General features: G+C 42.7%; 1 pseudogene across 1 annotated transcript; it reads left to right on the forward strand.

The window, feature by feature from the left end:
* Positions 1-4,553: 4,553 nt before the first annotated feature.
* On the forward strand, positions 4,554-5,650 carry LOC311148558 (gamma-crystallin M2-like; annotated as a pseudogene). Its single transcript has 3 exons — positions 4,554-4,717; positions 4,921-5,160; positions 5,375-5,650. The product of its transcript is annotated as a gamma-crystallin M2-like (transcript).
* The last annotated feature ends 209 nt before the right edge of the window (positions 5,651-5,859 follow it).

Consider the following 5,859-nt stretch of genomic DNA (forward strand, 5'->3'; position numbering starts at 1 on the left):
AAGGTCAGTACAGGTGCATCAAAGCTGGGACCGAGAGACTGAAAAACAGCTTCTATCTCAAGGCCATCAGACTGTTAAATAGCCATCACTAGCACATTAGAGGCTGCTGCCTATAGACATAGACTAGAAATCACTGGCCACTTTAAGAAATGGAACACTAGTCACTTTAATTATGTTTACATATCTTGCATTACTCATCTCATATGTTTATACAGTATTCTATAATATTCTACTGTATCTTAGTCCATGCCGCTCAGTCATTGCTCATCCATTTGTATATATTCTTAATTCCATTCCTTACTTAGATTTTGTGTATTGGGCATATGTTGTGAAATTGTTAGATATTAGTTGTTGCAACACTCACTACCGAGTTCCAAACTGCCTCTGGAAGCAACATCAGCACAAGTACTGTTCGTCAGGAGCTTCATGAAATGGGTTTCTATGGCCGAGCAGCCGCACAAAAGCCTAAGATCACCATGCACAATGCCAAGTGTCGGCTGGAGTGGTGTAAAGCTCGCCAACTGTAAAGTTCCAGGCTGGAACACATTTTATTTTTGTATAAAAGTCAAGGGGTATGAATACTTTCTGCCAACACTATATGTTGGCACCACGTTCCCCAAACATTTGCCTGGCATGACATCTGTGAAGAAATGTTCAGTTGTTCATGATTTCCAGTGCTTTTATCTCAATACTGTCCTCATTGCTCTCTATTACATTCCAAGGAATAACAACACTGACACGGTGACTTCTTCAGTGTGTGTGTGATTTTCATTGCAAGTGCACTGCAGTTTCATGTCATATTACAATAACTGCTGTACGTCATGTTGGGAAATACAGTGGCTTGCGAAAGTATTCACCACCCTTGGCATTTTCCCTATTTTGTTGCCTTACAACCTGGAATTAAAATGGATTTTTTGGGGGTTTGTATCATTTGATTTACACAACATGCCTACCACTTTGAAGATGCAACATATTTTCTATTGTGAAACAAACAAGTAATAAGACAAAAAAAAGGAAAACTTGAGAGTGCATAACTACTCAACTACTTTTTTTTTTGTATTTTACGTATATATCACACTTTTCATCCTTCTACTAAATATACTTTCCTGCAACCCGCCTCACTCAATGTGGAATGGATTCTATTATTTACTTACCTTTATCTAGAATCTCCAGTTGAAACTAGCCAGCCAGCTAACTAGCTAACTAGCTACTTGCTATTAGCCACCGTTAGTGGTTTTCACCTAGAACATTGGATTTTCTGCCGGAATAACTAAATCACTGGACCTTAACACCGGATCTAGCTAGCCGCAACCGAATGGATGTCGAATGGATGTTGCTGTAAGCTAATCACCACTGCCCCCGAAGCACCAGTTAGCCTTGAGCCTTGAGCTAGCTCCGGCTATCTACCTCTCTGTCTACTGGACGGGAGTAGCCAGCTAACCAGCTAACTAGCTACTTGCTATTAGCCACCGTTAGCGGCTTTTCTCCATTGTCCGTGGCCTGCACTACCTACCAGCCAGCTCTAGCCTGGACTATTATCGGCCAGTCTACACTGTCTGCACAGCGCGTTATCGACCCAGAACCTATCGGATTTTCTGCTGGAATCACTGAATCACTGGACCTTTAACAATGGATAATCGCAACTATCTAGCTGCAACCAAATGAACGTTGTTGTTGGCTAATCAGCCTTGAGCTAGCCTTGAGTCAGGCACATTCCCGGCTATCTACCTCTCTGTCAACCGGACGGGACCTCCTAGAGTCGACACGGAGCCCTGCCGATCCATCACGACTGGTCTGCCGACGTAATCGTCTGTGGTTTCAACAGGCTTCCCGTTGCGACGACCACGAAGATCCTTCTGCTAGCCCCGGCCCGCTAGCACACGCAAACAACAACCGTGCTTCCTGCTCGCTGTGCTGAAGCACCAATTTGAACTGCTCTCGGACTCACATATTGCTGTTCACTGGACCTTATGATCACTCAGCTGCACAGCTGATGCCTGCTGGACTGTTCCTTTACACGGTACCCTGTCCTGTTTATTCTGTTTAGCCTCAGCCCAAACTTTATCGCCATTACCAGTTGTTGTCTTAGCTCTCTCTAATAACACCTGTGATTGCTTTATGCCTCTCTCCCATGTCAATATGCCTTGCCTGTTGCTGTTCCAGTTAGTTCTTATTATACATTTTCACTGTAGAACCCCAAGTCCCTCTCAAACTGCCTCAAATAGTTCCTTTGTTCCACCCCCCATACACGCCGAGACCGGCTCAATCGGTGCCTCCAGTGATGCTATCTCTTTAATTGTTACCCAACGCTTAGGTTTACCTCCACTGTACTCATATCCTTCCATATCCTTGTCTGTACATTTTGCCCTGAATCTTTTCTACAACGCCCGGAAATCTGCCCCCTTTATTCTCTGTACCCAACGCACTAGAAGACCCGTTCTTAAAGCCTTTAGCCATATCCTTATTCTAGTCCTCCTCTGTTCCTCTGGTGATGTAGAGGCTAACCCAGGCCCTGCAGCCCCCAGTATCACTCCTACTCCCCAGGAGCTATCATTTGTTGACTTCTGTAACCGTAAAAGCCTTGGTTTTCTGCACGTTAACATCAGAAGCCTCCTTCCTAAGTTTGAGTTATTCACTGCGTTAGCACACTCCGCCAACCCTGATGTTCTAGCAGTGTCTGAATCCTGGCTTAGGAAGGCCACCAAAAATTCTGAAATGTCCATCCCCAACTACAACATTTTCCGTCTAGATAGAACTGCCAAAGGGGGTGGAGTTGCAATCTACTGTAGAGATAGCCTGCAGAGCTCTATCATCTATGCCCAAACAGTTTGAGCTTCTACTTCTAAAAATCCACCTTTCCAGAAATAAGTCTCTCACTGTTGCCGCTTGCTACAGACCCCCCTCAGCCCCCAGCTGTGCCCTGGACACCATATGTGAATTGATTGCCCCCCATTTATCCTCACAGTTCGTACTGCTTGGTGACCTAAATTGGGATATGCTTAACACCCCGGCCATCCTACAATCCAAACTAGATGCCCTCAATCTCACACAAATTATCAACGAACCTACCAGGTACAACCCTAAATCCGTAAATATGGGTACCCTCATAGATATCATCCTGACTAACTTACCCTCTAAATACACCTCCGCTGTCTTCAACCAGGATCTCAGCGATCACTGCCTTATTGCCTGCGTCCGTAACGGGTCTGCGGTCAAACGACCACCCCTCATCACTGTCAAACGCTCCCTAAAACACTTTAACGAGCAGGCCTTCCTAATTGACCTGGCCCAGGTATCCTGGATGGATATAGATCTCATTCCGTCAGTAGAGGATGCCTGGTTGTTCTTTTAAATAAACATGCCCAATTCAAAAACTACAGAACTAAGAACAGATATAGCCCCTGGTTCTCCTCAGACTTGACTGCCCTTGACCAGCACAAAAACATCCTGTGGCGTACTGCATTAGCATCAAATAGCCCCCGCGATATGTAACTTTTCAGGGAAGTTAGGAACCAAGCAGTTAGTAAAGCAAAGCCTAGCTTTTTCAAACAGAAATTTGCATCCTGTAGCACTAACTCCAAGTAATTTTTTTCATTTCACTTCACCAATTTGGACTATTTTGTGTATGTCCATTACATGAAATCCAAATAAAAATCAATTTAAATTACAGGTTGTAATGCAACAAAATAGGAAAAACGCCAAGGGGAATGAATACTTTTGCAAGGCACTGTATGAATATGAATATTATGAAAACCCTTGTGGGCAGAACATAGAAACATACATTCATAACACCTGATGTGTGTCTGTTTAAGTACTCTTCATATCTGCTTTTAAACTGGTATAATAATACAGATGTAATTTATACAAATTCCAGGGATTGTATTTTGACAGTGGTTGCTGCAAGTCTGTGAGTTTAGGACATAAACAGGGTAATTCAAGGCAAATCATTCAGGGCCTGATTCAGACATGAGAACACTAATTCACTCTCCAGACAATATGGATACTTTCTGGTATAATGCCTACACAAATCAGATCAATCGAATTATCACTTTTAATTACAAATAAACAGTACCAGTCAAAAGTTTGGACACACGTACTCATTCAAGGGTTTTTCTTCATTTTTACTATTTTTTACATTGTAGAATAATAGTGAAGATATCAAAGCTATGAAATCATGTAGTAACCATAATACATTTTAGATTTTAGATTCTTCAGAGTAGTCACCCTTTGCCTTGTTGTCAGCGTTGCACACGCTTGGCATTCTCTCAAGCAGCTTCATGGAATGCATTTCAGTTAACAGGTGTGCCTTGTTAAAAGTTACTATACTATATATTCTCATCCACAATGTAACACAATATAGCATTTCCAATAGTAAAATACTAAGAAAGTCTCAAATTTAGGAAGGTATTGTGAGATGAACAAAATGCACACTTTACAATTGCAAAGGTGTGACCTTTTATTGTTAAAACCCTTTCACAAAGGCTCATTGTTACAGTACTTTGTTCTTTTGAGAGACCCGTGTCCCTGGACATGTGAACAGACCTCAGTGCTCTATGGCCCTCTATACCATGTTGCTGAGTCAGGAGTTAGTACAATGGGGTTCACAGGTATAAAAAGAAAGGTTTTAAACCAGTAGGATAACAGTTCCACAGCAAGAGCAGCAGCAGAAGCACAGAGAGACGAAATGACCTCCACCGGCATGAACATGAACGGCAGAGTAAGTATTATATTTAGTGTATTTATTAATATAATTTTCCTAGTTTGTTAGACTGAGGGCACTTCAGTACTCTAGTGTCAGAGCACAAGGCAACCTTAATCCCAGAAACCTGATTACCAGTGGGATTAGGCAAGGCCCAACATGTAGCAATGTGTTTTTGTATGTTTGAATGGTGAATAGAAATGATTCCTGCTTATTTTCAGATCACCTTCTACGAGGACAGGAACTTCCAGGGTCGTTCCTATGAGTGCAGCAGCGACTGCGCTGACATGTCCTCCTACCTGAGCCGCTGCCAATCCTGCAGGGTTGAGAGCGGCTGCTTCATGGTGTACGACCGCCCCAACTACATGGGAAACCAGTGGTTCATGAAGAGGGGAGAGTATTCTGACTACCAGCGCATGATGGGAATGACCGACATCAGGTCCTGCCGCATGATCCCCATGGTAAGCCCAATGACATTCAGTTTGTCGCCTCTGTCTATGATACTCCATAACACATTTTTTTAGGACTTGTTAGTTGCCTCTTAGTAATTTATGTTGTTGTTGATACATACACCCATGCCCAGTAGTCAGTATGACTACAATCTATACATACATTATACATTTAGCATTGCAGTTCCCGATTTCTCACTAAAACATGTTGTTCATCATATTACAGCACAGAGGATCTTTCAGGATGAGGATCTACGAGAGGGAGAACTTCGGAGGTCAGATGCACGAGATGATGGACGACTGTGACAGCATCATGGATCGTTACCGCATGAACAACTGCATGTCCTGCAACGTTATGGACGGCCACTGGCTCATGTATGAGCAGCCCCAGTACAGAGGCAGGATGATGTACATGAGGCCTGGAGAGTACAGAAACTTCAACCAGATGGGCATGGGCATGAGGTTCATGAGCATGAGACGTATCAACGAGTCCTGTTACTAGATATAGCTTTTACTGATGCAAATACGAGAAGCCATTGAATAAAAACATTGAAAAAAAGTACATCTTGCAAATGGGTTTTTTACACTTAACCTGAACCCCATGACATTTAGGTCAATATGTAGCACTTTCCTAACCCAGACTCAACAATGAAATTGTTTTAATACCATTATCATCTCAAAAAATATAAATGTCAGTTGACAAAGATATTA

Source organism: Coregonus lavaretus (assembly GCF_964263955.1).
Source record: "Coregonus lavaretus genome assembly, chromosome: 21".
In the NCBI taxonomy this organism is placed as follows: Eukaryota; Metazoa; Chordata; class Actinopteri; order Salmoniformes; family Salmonidae; genus Coregonus; species Coregonus lavaretus.